Source organism: Rhyacophila brunnea, unplaced genomic scaffold, assembly GCF_057557595.1.
Source record: "Rhyacophila brunnea isolate RB1 unplaced genomic scaffold, BYU_Rbru_1.0 scaffold_12, whole genome shotgun sequence".
In the NCBI taxonomy this organism is placed as follows: domain Eukaryota; kingdom Metazoa; phylum Arthropoda; class Insecta; order Trichoptera; family Rhyacophilidae; genus Rhyacophila; species Rhyacophila brunnea.
In genome coordinates, this window is record NW_028232774.1 from 32,654,456 (window position 1) to 32,675,265 (window position 20,810).

The following is a 20,810-nucleotide window of genomic DNA, read 5'->3' on the forward strand; positions in this document are numbered from 1 at the left end:
TACAAGCTGTGCTATTTAGCATAGAAACAAAGGTTTAGATGAAAGATCTCATGAGGCACTTCTGATGCAATACATGCTATGTATGCACCCAAAAATCATCTAAATAACGCACAAACTTTTAATTTAAATAAGTAGATTTCTTTATTTTGAGTGTCTGTATGACCGATTGGTTCATTCTATTATATACGCCGTCAGCACCACATTTCAAAGACATCGATTATCTAGTGTTTTCTTGCCTCCAGATTCTCCGACTAAACACTATAGAAATATTATATAGACAACACTATATATTGTTAAGATAAGCATTGAAGCATACCTACAAATTAACATTTTATTGAAATTAAAATTTTCCATGCAATGTTAATATTCTCCTCATTCTAATTGCTCCTTCTCTGGACGGAATGAGCACTTAAAATCACTTCTTTCAGACACGTCTAAAGCAATATAGAAAGCGGCCGTGCATATATGACGGGTAGTGGTGGGAACTTTAAGAAAAAAGAACAACTAATATGACATTTATTTGTATTTTTTCTTTTTTGGGAGGGTGACATAAATTTTTGTTTATATAATACATTATTATATATACACAATACATGACTAGAATATAATACTAAAAGTAGATGCATGAATGTGGGTATCAAGTAGTTGTAATTTCCATATAATTTCGTATTGAGTGTTATAAATATTCAAACAATGGTTCGGGACATCTGACTACAAGTAGGGAGTATCTGTTATGGTAATCTCAGCTGATATGCATTTGTTGTTATCCGATATGTTGGGAATCGTTATGAAGCAGAAGAAAAAATACCACCGCACATTGCTCGTTTAATTCTCGTTGATTTTGCCGTTTTTTTTCTTTTCGATTCAGGTTATAATTCTTTTGTCAGTGGTGTTATTGTACACCGCGTAAATTTTTAACCCTCTGTGCGATGTTTATAACCGGACAGAGCCCACCATTATTAATGCATAGTGTTATAGCCCCGCACTTTTAAGCCTACTTTGTATTCTTTCAAGTATTAATAAGCGGCATAATGAATGTCTGGAAATGCGTTTCGTAATATATGCTTTATCACCCATTACTTCAAGCCTTCTTTCGTATAGTATGTTTTATATCTAACTTTCTTATAAACATAAACGTTTTCATAAATGCTATGCTTAACAAATAAAGTTTTTTTTTGTAAGAATTATACTAGTTTTTTTTTAATTCGTATCAATGCAACCCTAAAGAAGTAAGCATCGACAGTATTTAATCACTGTATCAAATAAAACTGTTAACAAGTTATTGTAGAATACATAATCTAGAATATACCTACTGTCCAACAAGAACTTCTTGGCTACGTGTTAAACTGTGAACTAACAAGCTCCTCCCATTTTTAACCGCACTTCCATTATAAACTAACAAGCTCCTCTCATTTAGCTGATGACAGCACCTTCTGGCGTATGCCTAAATCTTCTTGTTGGACAGTATATCACATTCTATAAAGCTAGTTTACAACACTTATATAAATAAATGTTTATATGAAGTTGATCCCGCCATTCCACATCAAAATGAATATTATATAGAATATTTTTTGTACAAATTAGTATAGGATATTCAGAAAAAAATCTTTGTAGCATGTTATTTTTAAACATATAAGTGAAAATGACTCTAGCTTTCTCCTGTTTTATTTATGCGAGAGATGCCTCTAGACTTCTTCTTACTATGCCTTAGCTACTATTGTAATGGCCGCGTCATTGACTTCAAACATATTATCATCGACGGTGCAGCTGGTTGGAACAAGAGGAAGAAAAGGTATTTTATGTTTGACTCAGAATTGCATTGCTGTCGACACTGTAGGTAAGTAAATTGACATAATAAATAAATAACACTAGTATAGGTAATAGTTAATATTAGAATCGGTTATTTATTTACATTACTTCAACCAATTGCATTATGTGGTGTAATTTTTAAATTCCTAATTAATAATAACTTTATAAAACTGTTTGGGCCTGAAAGTGTCAAACTCATTATGGAGGCGCCGATTGAAGACAAAACTTGTTTTGTTCCTTAATGTATCCGAGAATTGTTCATACAAAATAAAGCCTTCTTTCTCCGGCGCTTAAGCCTTTTTACCGCAACAATCGTTTTATGATGATTACAAAAAAGTTTTCTTTTATACTTGTGCTCTGTGACCAAGAATATTATTTATGACATATTTATGAAAAAATATAATAAAGGTTATTGGAGGTTGTGATTGGAATTTTAATTATTTTTTATTGTTACTCGTAATAAGTAATAAAAAATAGTTTTAAATTTAACACATCATTACCATATTTTTTAATTTTATGACTTTTTGAATTGCAACACTTCCAGATTTTTTACTACGGTTGAGTTAGTAAATAGGGTTACTGCCAAAAGTTGGTAAATCTCAAAATTATGATTTGGAGTAATTATTGCAATTTAAAAGTTTGATATACATTCTAAAATCAGACATAATGCTAATTTCTTTATACTTTTTTTTCGACCGTGTCCGATCGTAATAACATCATATGGACCTCCACAGACTGGAGGTTTGTATTAAGAGATCTTGTTTTTACGAAAAATGGATGTCAGCCACTTGCTCAACCTATTAGGTCCATACTCTGACTCATGCACAAATTGAAAACCAATATGTGCACTTGCCAGACCCAGAATTCTAACCTGGGACCCATGACTCTACAGGCCGGCGCTCAAGTCGCGCGGCCATCGTGGGTACATGTAGGTATGTACATAATATCATACTAGATATGGGATGACCTTGGATTTTTTTTCTAGCTCACAATATTTATAATATAATATAGACAAATAATCCGTTAACTCTAAATACCTAAATTATCGACATATAAACTTTTGACAGCAACCTAACGATTATAGTATATATAATTATAATAATATATAGATACTTTATTATTATCTGTATTGGCAGTTTGAATGCATAAATTAATTGTTCACAAAAAAATGTAGCTTGTGTAAAGTATTACTTATTTACGTAGACAGGCACTATTATCTTCCATTGTATACGATTATTCATTGAAATATTGATGGTATATTTTTTTTATAAAGAAACTGTTTTAGTGTAATAGTCCAGCCACAATAAATATAAGCCTCATCTGAATGTTTGATTTTGAAGCATTCTGTTATTGAGTGTGAAATCACTTATCAAACTAAGGTATTTTAACTTTTATCCATTTCCATTCGTGATTTCCTTTGAAGAAATATTTTCCCAATTTTACATACATCAAAAGAAACCAATCGACTTAAAGAGAAAGACCAGAGTATACGGTATAGTATTGGTTACTAAGCTGGTGAAATGGCAATGGACTGGATATATCGCTGAACTAATTTGGTAATACAATGGATCTCGATGGTTACTAAAGATCACAGGGTCGCCATTAAAACCGCTAGAATCACGTTCAGCGCTTTTGTTCATTTTATTTTTATACATACGGAACATGTATTGCATTAATAAACTAAAGGGAGGCATAGTCCAGTGCGTAAGGCACTGGCGTCACATCCGGGAGCTTCGGATTCGATTTCATGATTTCGAAATCATGGATGTTTATGTGATTGTTTCACTTATACTACTGCAACACTGTATTACTTCATAATTTTCATTAGGGCATATGGTTTGTTAGAGTGTTAAAAAGAATAATAAATTATTCTATTTTTTAATAAAATAAAATGAATACATCTGGTGACAGTTTAGGTACAAAAGCTGCTGTTTGAGATATTTTAGTAGTAATTTACATTTTATAGTAAGTATTTTAAATGATGAATGCGTAATAATATAAAATATCAAAAATAAATATTAATAAAAATTCATTAAAATTATGATTTATTAATCTTTCTACAACATTTAAGACGAATCCTCTACTTACAAGAGGCACCTAGCAGAAAAATACGAAGTTTGCAATCTATCTGAGACATTTTTGTGATCATTTACAATTTAAACTGTATTAATTAATGAATATGTATCTGAAAACATGAAAAATAAAAGAAAATATTTTAAGTCAACGATAAACTTACAATTTAAAAAAATATTATAGGTAAAATGTAAATTTGTTAAAGGATCCCATTTTAATATTACATATTATTTTATTATCCAATTTATTATTAAAATTTATTTTAATAAGTTTTATAAAATGTCATGAAGAGATATTATTTGACTAAGTCAAAACTTTTTTATTATTTTATTTTTTAATACATCGATTTTTATGAAAATATAAATGGGTATAATCTGAAATCCTTTTTAAAATTATTAAACTACATTTTAATTATAAAAAATAACAATTTATGTAGTAAGTAATAACTTCTTTTAAATTTTAAAATAATAAGTATATTATAATATATAAGTAATATTATTATGTATAATTATAATATTTTAAATACGTATTGATTGTTCGAAATATTTTAAAATATAGGCAAAATGTAGTAATTTGCAGATTTAAAATTTTAATTTACAATAAACACAAAGTTATAAAAAAGTTTATTTATCGTATTATGAATTACCAAATGCAGAAATCAATGGAAAGATTCAAAGACAATGTTCATTATAATAATATTAGACAATATACCTAACTAGTAAATATTAAAAATATATACATTGAAATTTGTTATCTATTTGGTTTTATATTAAGTAAGTGCGTAAAACTATGAAATGTTATTTATTGAATAATTAATTGATACTCAGCCTAAGAAGGTGCCCATAAAACCCATTACAATAAAGATTTGCTACGTCTTCTATTACAACAAAAATATATCAGCTTATCTCTGTTTATTTCTATAAAAATCGCAGCCAATTCATAAAAATTAATGAATATTCAAGTAAAATAAATAAAATTTTATCACGTATAAATCTTTTACACTTCTAAAATATTATTCAAATCTCTAATCGTCACCATAAATAACAGCAATATCTTCTCTTTGTGCCGAATTTGATAGGCGTGGGAAATTTATACTATCTCTGAATATTCTAATCTCTCAGGAAATATTATAATTAAGTACCTTTTAATCTCTGCATTTAAATGAATTTGAAGAAGACATAGGTATGTAATTTTACATATTATTATAATAAATACTATTGCTAATAAAATATACATCCAATTTTATTACTCGTGTACGCATAGACAGTTTTATGATTAATCTTCTTCTTATTGTGCCATCCCCTAGCAGAGATTGGACACCGTCAAGGCGATCTTTTTGCACAGTTAACTGCAGCAGTAATCGTACCAATCATGGAGGTTCTTAAGCCACGAAATGCGGCAATATCCTTTGCTACGCTTACCATTGATCTTTCCTTGAATGACTTATACTCTCATAATGTAGCCGATGTACAGTAGTTTCCTAGTTTTTATACTACGCAGAACTTTTCAGTCCTTTCCTATCGATTGAGAACTTCAAAACTTGTCATCCGGTCAGTCCAAGAAATTTTGAGGATGCGTCTATACAGCCACATCTCGAAAGTTTCAACTCTCCGTGACATCTCTTGGTTTAGCGTCCATACTTTCATACAATAGAAAAGAATTGAGGGAACATAACAACGTACCATACGTAGTCTCCGACATGGCCCCCACATAGGGCGGAAGGGAAGGCTTAGGAAGGGCCCGGCGTGGCGGGTCGACCAGATATGTGATATAAACACACATCACAAATCCTCTATAATAGTAAAAAAGTCGCCTGCGGCGCTATTGTTTTTCATTATTTTAAATTATGTCGTACGATTTTATTTTTAATTGTGTATCGATACACGACAACTCCATAATTCAAATGGATATAACAACATATACAAAAAAACACTAAATACACATTAATTTTATCGCGTACACCATTTTTTGATACACCTACTGTAGAGCGTCACACTACCTTTATATTTAACGATAGGTAAGTAGGCCCGCCAAAGATCCTAGCCTGGGGGCCCGCTTCAGGATATGGGGGCCATAGTCTCAGACCTAGGTTAAAGTCTCGATTGCTAAGGATGCGTCTCATTTTCAGAAAGGCATTCCTTGCAATTTCAATTTTAGTTTCTATTTCCTGAGACTAGTCCCATTTTTCATTGACCCATGTACCTAAATATTTATAATGGGCCACTTCAATTGGTTTGCTGTTAATGACAAAACTTGTGTCGGTGTTTAGTATTGCTGTTTTTGATACTAGTAATAGTATTGTTATCTTGAAGTTCATTTTTAATGATTATATTATTATCTTTCCTTTCAATTGTGATCTTTCTGCAATAAATACGGGCTTTTGCAAAGTACTTATTGCGCTTAGAATCTCCGGGTGACGTTTCTCATGTATCCGGGATTTTGATTTTTAATTTAACTTAGAATGTAAACAATTCCCATCTCTTCCAACTGTTTCTTTAGAGTATGTGTAACTATGCCGGAGACAAAAATCACCATTGGTTAAAGTTTATTAATGGTGGTCAAACTAGGATTAATTGGTTAGAAAAAATCCTAAATTTGTGATAATCTGTTTTCGGTTTTCTTATTTTTTGCCATTTATTGATTTTATTGAGATTTATGATGGGATCTTTTAATATACAATGAATCAAAATCATATACATTTTTTTTAATGTTATATTATCTCAAATCAGCAAAAATACTAACAGAATTTTAACGCCAGCCATTTTTCCCAATTCACTTCCTTTTTTATTTAAATTGCCAGCTAAATTGAGATAATAAATCGGCGTTTGTACCTTAAATCCTTTGGACACAACCCGTATTATTAGTCGTGTATAGTGCTATTATCCAATAAAACTAAATTTGAAAAAACCGAGGGTTACGTACTTTTTCCTTTCTACAGTCGATATTGTGTGTGCCATGAAGCAAAGTTTTGAAATGAAAAACTATAATATCACTGTAATAACCTGTGCTAACTTATAATTGTAAAACGTGGTACGTGACCCAAACAGAAAAGAATATATTAGCAGTCTTTGAAAAAAAAAAATAATAATTTCAGATAAGAAAAATATTTTTTTATTTATTAATTTAATTGACTGTTTACGTGGTAGAACACTATTAAAATGGTATTCAAATTAAGTTTATGGATACTTCTACGAGAGTGTTTTATGTTGACAGGACGTGTTTCGGGCTATGAACCAAACTTCAGATCGACATTAACAAATTTCTTATACTTAAAACAAAATTATTGTAGATAACAAGACATGACAGAAAGATATCGTGCATTGCGTAGAGCCTGCCGTTTCGGAGCCTATGGATTCTGGACACACTATATTTTATGCTATAGATTTTTTAAATTAAATTCTATGTTTATTAATAATAATAGCATGTGTAATAAATAACTAAATAAAAGTTAAGAAAAATTAATATCGATTATTTAAAATTTGGAACGTTCGCCACATTTTAGTGGTGACGTCATAGCGTCGTCTTCCGGGCGTCGCGACGCGTTATCTATCAGTGCCGTCCGGCATTAATTAAAGACGTCTCAGACGGCTCGGTTTTCGCCCTGAGACCTTACCATTGTGGCCAGCTGGCATCCTGTAACGCCGTTTGCTGGAAATTTCAGGGATCACGAAGCATTTTAATCATTGCTTTTTGGCATTTTACATAAAACTTTTAGCATACTTCATTCTTTAATTTTTTTAAATGTTCGACAATTTTTTTTGCCTACTTTCTTTTTAAACTGCTAACAACCTTTTAGTAAAGTATGTACCTAATCAGTTCACATAAACCAATCGAAATTTTAGTTAGTGTATTTAAAATTTTCCTCAATAAATTCAGAATCGCATTATCATAAACGACTGAACCTTCATAATAATATTTAGTCTATTATACACTCTAAAGAAAATATTATTATAATAATATCGGGGATTATTATAACACTATAATGTAGATTAAGTACCTACTACAAATTCTGTTTTTTAATGGTATGTTTTAAAGATTATTATTATAGTTTATTTGAAAACCACTTAACATAGTAAAATAACTGTTTATTATCAATATGTTTTGTATGATATTAGTAATTTAGAAAAAAATACAAGTGATATTTACCTACTATTACTTTTACCTTGCAAAATGGCAGTAAACCTAGAATTTTTTATTCAACATCACAATTAATATCTTGTTGCAAAATTACTGATAAAAGGGCGGTTCTCGAAATATACAATTTTACGAACCAGAGCGCTCGATAATTTTCCGAATATATTAACATTGTTATCTAATTTTATGTACATTTTATAAAAACAAGCGTGTTGGAATTTTTGTTATATGGCCTACCTAGTTCAGACGGTTAAATCATTTTTTCCACGAGACGGAGCGATAATTTTGCCTATTGATGAACCGGAACGGCGCTCCGGTGCGCTCTGGTCCATTTCCCTGATATGATTAAAAAATCACACACAAAATACAATGCTGAACACAATCACTGCTGACATGTTAATTAATTTTTAATTACCACATTTAAATATCATGTTAATGAGAATCGTCAGGTAACGCAAACGCGCCAGTCGCGGTGTCAGCACTAAACGAGTTAGTGCTTTTCTTTTTTTTTTGCACTCATTTAGTGCTAACACCGCGACTGGCGCGTTTGAAGTAGTTTGCCATTAGATATAATTAACGTGGTAATTAAAAGGTACTTAAAAGGTCAGCAGTGATTGTGGCGATGATTAAAATTCGTTGCTCTATTACGTTTTAATAAAATTATATCATTTGTTTTTGTTGGAAATAATTAAATTGTTTTATAATTAATCACTGTTATCGTGGAAATATTATTCATAGATATGATTTATTTCTAAAAAATGTGTTTCTATAATTTTTATTTGTATTTCGTGATAATCTAGCGTTTTTTTTACAATTATCTTATTGTCTTACTCCATTTGGTATATTTTAGTCAACAACAGTTGGCAACATTGATTTTGGGGTTTTATAAATAATAAACTAAAATTATGTAAAATAATAACAAATTTGAAATATATACCACCAGTTGTTAACCCATGACCAACGCTGTACGTAGGCGTCTCGACGAAAGACGCTTCGATGAATTTCTCTTTCACTGGGCCGAGCTACTGGGCCGAGTGGTCTGACCGGACTCCACTACTGCCTTTGAGCTTTCAGATGACACACGCATACCCTCACAACTCTCAAACGTTCACCTGTGTAGGTGTGTGTGGGTGAGCGCGATAGAAAGCTTGGAAATTGGGACGTATTATGTGATACGTGGTGATTTATTGACCAGTTTTTATGTCTTATTAATTGGCGATAAAATTTCAAAATACAATGCAACGGCCTCTTGTTTATGGTCTTTTTGATTCATTTGTGAGAAATTGATAGGTCGTAAAAAACCTTTAATGGACAGAAACATTATATTGTATTACTAACATTATAATGACATCACACTCATCACGCGGCGACGTTCACAGTTAGAAAAATATTAAAAAAAAAACCTAATAAAATTCTATTTTTACAGAATTTCTCATCGATTTAGTCACTTGAAAATATCAGTAAAATGCAAGGATATCAAACTATTTATTCGCTTGCCAATGAATAATACAAAACATGACTCATTTGTATTATATGACATTTTCGTTCGTCAAACGAAATTTAGAAGTGAGATGGAATAGGGAACAGGCAGGGTTGGTTGGTTTGACTCACAAATGAATAACTCAGAATTTGGTGCGTGAATGAAATGAACCCTGGTTTTATTATCTCCTTCCAAATAAATATTGATTTAATTATTACAGATACGTTTACAGATTATAATTTAGCTGAGTGAAATCACGAGCATGCGTTCTGATGAATTGCAAATTTGATCGGGCGAAGCGAAACGATAACTTTACGGTTCAACCTTTGATAACTGAAAGACCATGTTGCTTTCTTCTACTGAGTGTTTTATATTGATTCGATACAATAGAAAATGCTGCTATCAACTAGGATATTTTGATAATCATGCTTATGAGGTTTATTGTGCAATGCATGATTCGTTTCGTAAATTATAAACATTTGATTTTAATTTGAACAATTATGCAGTTTAATAATTGAGCAAGATTGATTTTCATACAAACAACTTTTGTGCATATCATGGTAAACTTACTTAGCATTATTTCTTAATTTGCGATATTATTGATTAATTAAATTGTTATATTATTTTGCTAAATTAGCTTTTTGTTGACATTTGATTAACTCACATAAATCGCTTGTTTTTAAATTTTAGCAATATTATATTGCAAGATACATTGTAGTTATAAATTAATGGTTTCCTGCCAAGTCATGCTGGATGGTGGGGTATTCACCCTACAGAAATATCAAAGTATGCGTAGAAATAATAAGACGGTAGTCGTTTGTATATGTATACTCATCTTATCGCAATAAGATATAACTAACTATGTATGTACATATTTATATAGAGCCTCATAAAACACAGATACTAGAAAAAACAAGATCGCCACATAGTTTCATTGTCTGGGCAACGGCTCTCACAATTGAGTTATCGGTTTAACCATGATTCATGTGAATTAAATCTAATATCTGCGTCATCAGAGGTGTTTAAAAACTTCGATTAAGTGAAGCCTGCTTATAATTGAGTCGCAGTGATGTGGTTACTAATACGACCCGAATAATTTATAAAATGACCCCAGACGATAGCCAAATTTGATTAATGTATTTTTATGCTTATGAATATAATTGAAATATAAATGAATGAATATGAATGAAATATTTTCTTGTATTTATTCGTTTTTATTTATAATTTAAAAATCACACTAAACAACTCTATCTTTGCACTCAAAAAATAAATTAATAGTTCTCTCAACATGAAAGTGAGTATAAAAACTAGTGTAGTTTAAATTTAATATACTAAAAACAATTATTTGAAACATTGTCATGTTATTTTATAACATAACACACTAAGCCAAGGAAGTCTTTAAGAGGGCAACACTACGCAAAAGTACGACCGGATCACGCCTGCGCACGGGATAGTTTGTACGTAGTTCGTGACACTATTTCCGGCGCTATACGAGATAGCGGGCTTTTTACACGAAGGTGAAGCAGGAGTCGGGCTCTCAGTCTTGATCGTTCGAAGGAAGCAGACGTCTTGGCCAGTTCCGAGCCTCGGACCCGGGGGCACAGGGCTTTCGATTTCCTGACGTTTTGGAGTCGAGGACGATGGACATCTGAAGGACGTCCCCCCCACGCCAGGAGATCGGAGGAACTCCACGGTCCCCACACGTTTGAAGACGCACTCCTCGATTCCGTCCTGGAAGGAATCGAGGGCAGCGAAGAGGCTGGAGAGCCTTTTGTGTAATTGGTATTTATTGTTCTTTTATGTTACGGTCCACCGACCGAATTAGCTTTTGGGTTTTTGTTCTAATTTGTTTAAATATTATATCGCATTAGGTGCTCGTGTTTCACTTGAGTAATTATACATCTTTATACACTGTAGCCCGCAAGTTATCTCATATATTAATTATACACTTGTTGAAATTTCTGTACTTGCCTTTCATTTAATTATCCTTATCACTATTGTCTCTATGCATCAACATAGAGTGGCGCTCAAACCGAGATATTTATATTTATTCCATATTCATTATGCCTTTTCATTAATCTAGGAACATCACACGAATGAGCGAAGTAGCCGGACAGGTAACTGAGGTCCTAGAGATAAAAGTCAATCTACCCACGACCCTGCATCCTTTCCCCGAGTCTCATGCTCATCCCCAACCTATCCCGTTCCATATCCCATAACCACTCCTCTTTTCCCTACGTGACAATCCGATCAGTTGTCACCATTCCCACCTATTCCCTACATCCCCATCCCATCCTTCCTAAATCCCCCTGTCAAAATCGGTATATGAAAACATGATAGTAATTGCCTAAATTATTACATATTTGTGCTGTTTTACGTTGGCTGCGGTTGGTCGCTTAACAGTTTTAAACAAGTCAAAAATGCTCACCAATGTGTTTTATTATTCAAAGGTGTTGTCAGTACTTTTTAAATTTAGTCACATATTCCTAAATTGACTATGTATTGAAATTCAATCTTTTTATATCTTGAACAAGTAGGCTTCAGTACCGACCGTCTATTTTTTTTACATTGTAGGAAAAGAATTACCGTTTGCGTCGTCCAATGGAGGAGTGACTGATTTGTGAATAAATGTATATAATTTATTAAATTTATCTCCTTATTTAAATATTATTACGTGAACATACACTTTTTCCTCGAAAGTGTTATCTTATGGTGATTGAAGATGACAGTAAGTCCATCTGGATCTTTGCTTACATAGGAAGTACATATTATTTTGATTGTTATATTGCAGGTATAACTAAAATCGTCTTTAGCATATTATTATGTGCAAAAGTTGCTGTTATTGCAATATATTATTATTTTTGATAATGTAGGTATATAAAATGATATACATATTATATAACTGGAAAATTGTCAGGCATATTATTAGATCACCTAATTAAAATTTTCATTTACCTAGGTAATCTAGATTTTTTTTAAACCTTGGTGATTCAAATATACATCAATCGCTTGTCGAGCTTTAACCAATAATTAAAAAGCTATCGACTTAGTATACTGCGAATAATTCTTAATGAAAACACAGTTATGGAAAAAAATGACCGATGAATTACCGATTGTTATTGAAAATATAAGTTTGATTTGACATAAATTTCGTTTATAAATGGAGAACATTTTCATTGATTCACATCTTTCAAAAAAAAAAAGAAGGATTTTTTTATTATGTATTTTATTTCGAATAAAAATACCAATTAGGCGCCTAAATTTACTATGACTTGTATTTGATACTACAAAATGTTGAACTCAACATACCCACATATTTTTTAATAAAAGCTTTATTATGTTTTACTAAAAAAAAATATTATAGTTTTCGGTATTATACTTGCTCATATTTAGATTGTGGAAATTTAAAAGCTTCCCGAGTACATTTCCAATACTTATAGTGGTAAACGTTTGCCTCCCATTAGACAGACTGTACAGCAAATGTCCACTTCCAGATTGAAGGACAATACCGGAGACAATGGCGCAATCAATAGGGTAATGAGAGGACACTATATCTAATTATTGGCGCGGTCAACCGACCCCTTGCCACCCCCATACTGTAGACGGCGGAAAACACCTACAGAGGTAGCCTTTGTGGGGACAGCGTCGTAGACAAACACTCAACGGGAGTAGACAAACAGTTTGACATATTTTGGGAGTCTATGAGGGAAATTAACTTTAAATTTATGCATATTTGTTAAAAATATATTTTACTTTGCCTAATGGCTTTAAAGAAAATTTGAGTATTTTGCATAAGTCAAATATCTATAAATCTAATATCTAAGAGTGGAACCGATTTAATTGTATGTAATACCCATTTTTTACCACGTTTTTCTTAGCTCGTATTCTTGTTTGTCTGGTGGTTGTTTATCCAGTACAAATCTTGCAATCGATTTTTAACTAACTTCTCGATTAACTAGACATTTGAAACTTTAAGAATATATCAGAACACGATGCCAATGCATTCTTTTAATACTTTTAGCCATCTTTAAGTAGAATTGAATTCATTTTCAGTTAATTCTGTTTTGTGTGAAAAATTATTTCGGAAGAAATCCGTAATCCAATCCACTATTATTGGTTGCTAAGGGAGTGGTTCTAGCAACTAAATTATAAATATATACGTGCGTTATTGTGGAAATCAAAATGACATTTCAGTATTCTATATTATTATTGTTTGTTGCAAAATAGCAAAAAAATGATTTGTTGACATTTGCCTTATTTGTCCTAAATTATTAATACATATAATTGTCAAGTTAATATGATTCAACAGAAAATTTAAAAACGTGGTATAAAAAAAGTTCTTTTTATCTTGTAATTATTATTTTTATTAATTAGACATTCCAACCCGTATTATAAACGTTAAGTGGTCAATAAATAATTATTGTTTTATAATAAATTATGATGTTTTCTTTTGCAATATCACAGTGATTAATTAATAGTTTTTTTTAATTAGTCTGTGGTACCTACGGGTAATTAGCTAGGTATTAGACAGTATAATTAAGTGATTTTCAGGTTATGGGGAATATTTTTATATTCTCTGAGGAGGAAAAGAAATATTTTCTATTTTCAAAAACTTCATCATGATAATTTATTTATAAAATGATCACTTGGTATTATATTCACGACATATGTTTTCGCATGCTGACTTTTATCGATTATAATCCATGAAAGAAAGACTCTGCAAAATATGTCTACAATGAGCTCTTATTTTTTTGGCGATATATATAGAAAACTAAACAATAATTTGGAAAGCTTATCATCAATGATGATACCCACATTATGATGGTTTGATAAACAGAACGACGTTACGGTTGAGTTTTATGAAGATAGCGGATCCTCAACAAAATACTTTGCTAGTAAAGTAATCAATCATTGAAATATATTTCTCCTTAGATCCATAATTTACATTATACCACTGACAAGTATCTATATTTTTTCTGATATACATCGAGGAAGTCTTCTATGATTTATAGCAATTTAAAGAAATTATTAATAAATTCTTTTTTCTGTTCTATTATTTAAAAATATATTTGATAAAATATTCTGTCATGGACTTCAGATAATATTATTATGGAAGTCTTCAGATGGAAAACGGGGAACATTGTGTGCAGTGTTCTCGATTTACCCTGACATAAGGACGCTTTCCGCATGGACGGGTTATGGGCCATTGTGTATAGTTGCTACTAATAAAGGGAACATTATTATTATTATTACTGTAATCGATTATTCTATAACGAAAGTTAACATATATTCAAACAAAGTATATACATATATATATATATATATATATATATATATTATTAGTGACGTAGTAATATTAATTGAGAATAAAAATTATTTTAGTAAAACAAAAAAAATATATTAAAAACTATTCATGCATTTACCTTTATATATTATCTTTTTCTAATCTTTCCATATCCTAACGGAGACTGGCTACCATCAGGGCGATCTTTGTTTCATCATCTACTATTCGGTTTGGTGGAGCTGTACTCGTATAAACCAAGGAGGTTTTTAAGCCATGAAATGCGGCGTCATCCTCTGCTACGTTTATCGTTGATTTTTTATTGAATGAAAAATTGCTCAATGCTATACTTTTGTCCTTTCATAATGTTATCAAGGTACTGTACTTGTTTGGTTTCGATAATACACAGAATGTTTTGGTACTTTCCCATTCGATTGTGTCACCTAGTCAATTTAGAAAATTTTGAGAATGCGTCTAAACTGCTACACCTTGAAAACCTTAACTATTCGTGACTAATCATGGTTTAGCATCCATACCATAGGTAAAGATTGAGAGAACATAACGGCAAACTATATGCAGTCTCAGACCTAGGTTAAGGTCTCAATTGCTAAGAGTGCCTCATTTTGAGACAGGCAATCCATGCGATATCAATTCAAGTTTTCATTACCAGAGATAACGTAATTATTATAAAGTATGATTGGATGTATAATGATAGTGACACTTTGCAACATTACTGTATAAAAATTTGGAACAGAATATTATTGATTTCATCATTTATTATTTCCATTTTATCGTTACTACCCTTCCAAAAATTAGTTATAACTTTGTATCGAAATAACTCTTTCTGACTTATTTTTGAGATGATGAAGATATCGTTTTAAAATAATATAACCCCATAAAAGGCAAAATTTTACCATAACGTCCTTAATATTATCTTTTTTGCATAGTATGTACCTACAACTTTTTTTTGCTTTTTTGGCTTATTTTGGTCTTAAAATAAGTTTTTACTATCATTGAATTTTTACTATAGGCGTGACGAAATTTTGGACTCGCTGGCAATCGGAGAGCGAACGTCGAGGTGTGAATACGTCAATTTGTTTCGTGATGGCGTCGGGGGTATTAATTCTTAAATCGTGTAAAGATGACAAAAAACGTTACCCATTTACTTGAAAAAGAAAACATGTCATTGAATATATTATTATTGTTACTAATAGAACAATAAACAGAACATTAAATGGACGCATGTTGGATTTCTATGACAAATTATATTTCGTTCGGCACGCTTCGTTTGCACAATCTTCGTGTCGCGTAGTCACGATCGTTTTAGACCATGCCCCAGCTGAGGTAACGCAAAAATATATAAATTTGGCAGAAAAAGGGTTTTGTGAAAATATATATTTCTATACAAGTACGTTAAATATTAATTACATCAGATTGATTTAAGGTTCATACCTTCTATGAGTATCCCATAATATGAAACGTGAAAGATTAAGGTACATATTATTAGTATATATATATATATATAAAATATCGCGCAGCAGAAAGCTTTTGAGTTAAAAAAAATACTATCTAGTGCCAGATATTTTCTAACCTTTTTATAAGGAATTAAAGTATACTGAATGAAACAAAGGTGATAGTAGATTTATTAATATTCATATTTTTTACATAATTTTTAATAATAGTAAGCTACATTTTAAAAACAATAAATTGTTTATGCATTAGGTACTGTATCTGTTGCTATCTAATATTAATAAACTATGTTTAATGACTTTTGTTACCAGCTGTATTATATTAAGGGAGTCTACATTGACACCTCGTATTATTATCTCGAAACTACTCTATCCTACGATAATGGTATTGGAAATTAACATCACCCATCTCTATCGTTGACTGGCCATCAGACGTGTCCTTGAAATAAAGGGTGTACTACTCAATATGGTATGATCTATAATTAAATTTCATTTCATTTATTATTTTCATGATCGTTTCTTAAGCTCTTTTGTTGAATATATCTTTCATTTAAATAACCTTATACTTTAAGAACTCTTTTAACGACAAATAATTTATTATTATTTATTCATTTTACAACTTTTTGTAGGTATATAAATAAAATTTTAATTTTTTTTTGTTAACACTGTCAATTTATGGTGAAAATGCATTGTATTAATAATTAAAATATAAAACGTAATATTTGGTACTAATTCCACTTATTATTTTTTAAATTATTATTCTGGACCGCTTTCGTTGGCTTCGGATGGACTTTGTCAACTGTTGTGACAAAGTAACGTATTGACAATGTCCCTTTATAGAAATATTCGTATGAAAACTAAACTGTATAAATTAAAACTAAACTGTATAAATTATTGTAAATGATAATTTATGAAGCTTTCATCAAAATGGTTTGAGCATATTCTTTGTGGAAAATCTATGAATCATACATAATTTGAAAATACTTCAGATTTATTATACATAATAATCTTTCTGAAAAAACATATTACGCCCAACGGGACATGAATCTGTAACCACTGGATATTAGCGGTAATCCAGGCTTGTAGGCTCAAGTCCCGTCGAGCGTTGTATTTTTTTCAAAAAACAAATCTATTATGTATATTTTATCTGACATGTTTTCAAATTATGTATGTTCAATATAAAAAAATAATTACATTCTCTAATCTTGTGAATTATTCAGTAAATAAAAAAATATTTATTTAATCTATGAAACATTAATGTTTATTTCTTTGAATAACTAATAAGTTATTTATGTTTGGCAATTTAATTTAGTTTATTATAATATAATGTATAACCTGTTTATATTGTATTTTTCATAATTTATTTCGTCATTATAACGATAAATTTTTATTGCACCGGAAGTGCGACTGAATTTTCCATCACACGAAAACTTTCGACTACACGACAATGGTAATTATTGATAAAATTGACCGGATACTGTCAATTAATTGCATAGTGGTAGTAGATGGGCCACCTCGACCACCACCGTAGAACCTCCTCCCTCGCTTGTATGGAATATCGTACTTCTACGGGGAAGCTCAGATGGAGCTTTCGCGTAGACGATGCAAATGTGTCACTCTGTTCTTCATTAAAAGCTCCGATCGACGCGACGCAAGGCGGACAGTAAAATTGACATAATCGGCAAAGTTAGTGAACTTTTTAATCAGTTAAAAGTGAAACTGCCAGTTTTATCAACCCGCATAATAATATTTATCAATCCTATATTATAATAATATTACCACATATTCCATTAATTAAAAGAGTTACATAGTGATTTTTTTTTTAAATAATAATAATATTTAGAGATTGTAGTAGTATTGGATTGTAATATATATTATTTATTTTTATTAAATAATCAACTGTTCCAATTATTGTATTTTTATGAAATAATTATCTTTGTAGTTATAAAAATAAATTAATTAAATAAGTATTTTTTTAATACTAGTGAATTATTTTTTTACTGAAAAAAATATTAATCCATAACTTATTTAAATACAATAATATATATTATATTATTCAACTATTTACGAAGATTTGAAAGTTTCTTGGGTCACCTTCATTCTCAGGTATATTTTTTTTATCTTAATCTGTTATTATGGAAATAGTATTTTAAATATTGATCATTATTAAAAGTAGTTTATAAGTATTTAACTAAGACTTTTATGAGCCATTCTTTAAAAGAAAACAGTTACCCAGCTATTTGGTATTCTCATTATAAATTATTACTGTATGAAATTTACTGTCATAGCATTTTGACATATCATTTATTAATGAAACGGGTTTATTAATTCGTAAACTTACCGTTATAAGTTTATAAGTTAATATTTTAAAACTTACACAGTTAATAGAATAGCTTAAATTTACGTTGACATTATCGCGGTTTTTCACAGATCACGTCTATGATTTATATATATTTTATTGAACATGCACAATTTATAACATGTATATATAAGGTATGTTAGGTAATAGGTATGGTTGAAACATATGTCTGGTTTAATGTTTATTTTTTTCGCAAGCTTTTACGAATTCTCGCGGGAGACTATAACTGCTCTGACCCGGTTGAGAATCAATGCCACAGAGTGACGTATGTGCTCGTATCGTACCTTTACGTGTGGTCAAAAAATTCTGTCTGATTATACGAACTTCACGTGGCTGATATTTTTAAGTGTACCCATGCCAACGCAAAACAATGACCACTCGGGTACCCGGGCAACATTGTTCACATAAATTTGGACCGGCGATATCGCGTTCATAAATTTGTACCGCAGCTTTGGTTTTCATCTGTCATAGCCGGTGGGCCTGCATCTCATCTGGCCGGCGAGCTCAAATCTCGAGTGTCGAGAGCGACGGCCCCCAAGACTTATTGCTTCAAGATAATCATCTCACCTCCTCGTGTCGTCTGAGATCCTGATAGTTTGCGAGCCCTCTGGAACTCTGTAATAAGCTGCGAAAAGTTTAGGGTAACGCATAATTATTATGGTTACATATAATTTGTACAAAAACAGTTTCCGCTTCCGGAAAAAACTTTCTCGAAATCATCGTCCCGATTTTCAAATCGCAGAATAGCATTCAGTTCAAATACAATATTCAATGATCAAACTCCTTGGTAAAGCGATAATTCAGATGAATTAAAAAAATATCATTTATTTGTGACATGCTAGTTATTATTTTAAATCAGTGATATTCCATACCGTATTACAAATTTCATTTTGAATACGTGTTGCTAACTTTTATAATTTATTATTTTTGATACACTATTTTTTATTCAACGATCAATTCACAAGGTTTAAGAGCGTTACATTATTTTCTTGAACACATAATTTGAAAATACATCTGAGAAATATATAACCGGTAGAAAAAATCTTTTTAAAGCAAGTGCAAGTACGTTATAACAAAAAAAATGCAGTGATCCTGACACCGGTTAGTAATTAAGGCAATTTAATACTTTGATTTATACTACAAAATCTGATTGCCAAATAGTAACGCAATTTATAAAGCGCTTAAGAGAGTATTGTAAAAACATTAGTTATCTATTTCGCAATTAGATAATAAATGATACCTATACCATCGTGGTCAGTGGACATGGGCGCGTTTTCCGAAAGGCGCTGGGTCAAATCGTCTTATTTTATTTTTGAAAAAGATTTTTTCTAGTGGCTATATTATATTTCTCAGAAGTGTTTTCAAATTATATAGTTATTATTTTTAATTGTTTTAAATATAATATGAAGCGTTAAAAAAATAAATTTATAATGTTACAATTTAATAAAAATACTACAACCTCATTCTATTATGGTGAATCAAAATTGATATAACTAGAAAAATAATAACGCTCATTCATTGATTGCATTAATGTATGATAGATTGATTAAAACAGAAACCATAATAATTTGTGTGCATTGATGGTTACTCTGAGCTTGATATACATTTTTCAATACTTCAGTCTTTTTATAAGGACGGTATTTAAAAAAAACTGTATTATTTAGTAATAAAACCTCATGCCTAATTTTAGAAAAGACTTTTGATTTAAAAAATCATCGCTTTATGTCATCTAATCCAAATTTATATCCATATTTTGCAAATTCTTAGAAATTTAATAAAAAATAAATATTATTAAATATTGAAACCGCCGTTAACAGGTATTAATAGGTAGATATCTACTTTTTGTGGTCACAATACATCTTCATAATATCATATTGCCTAAAAGTTTTTAATTTCTGTAATATACTGGATCTACACAGAAAAAATCCGCACACAAAAATTTCGCACTCAAACATCTTATATTAATGTAAAAAAGGTTTATCATTGGATTCTTGTGTTTTAAGGGGGTTTAATAATATTAATTAAATAGTAATTGTATACAATTATTAGGGATGAAAGATAATATTAATGATTTAAGTATTTAGATATGTAAATTATGTAGATATAATTAAAACCCCAGACGTGCATCAAACGGAGGTCTACGCACCCGTACGCTACCACAACACAAAATGAACCGAATCATACAGATACAATATTCCGAGATAA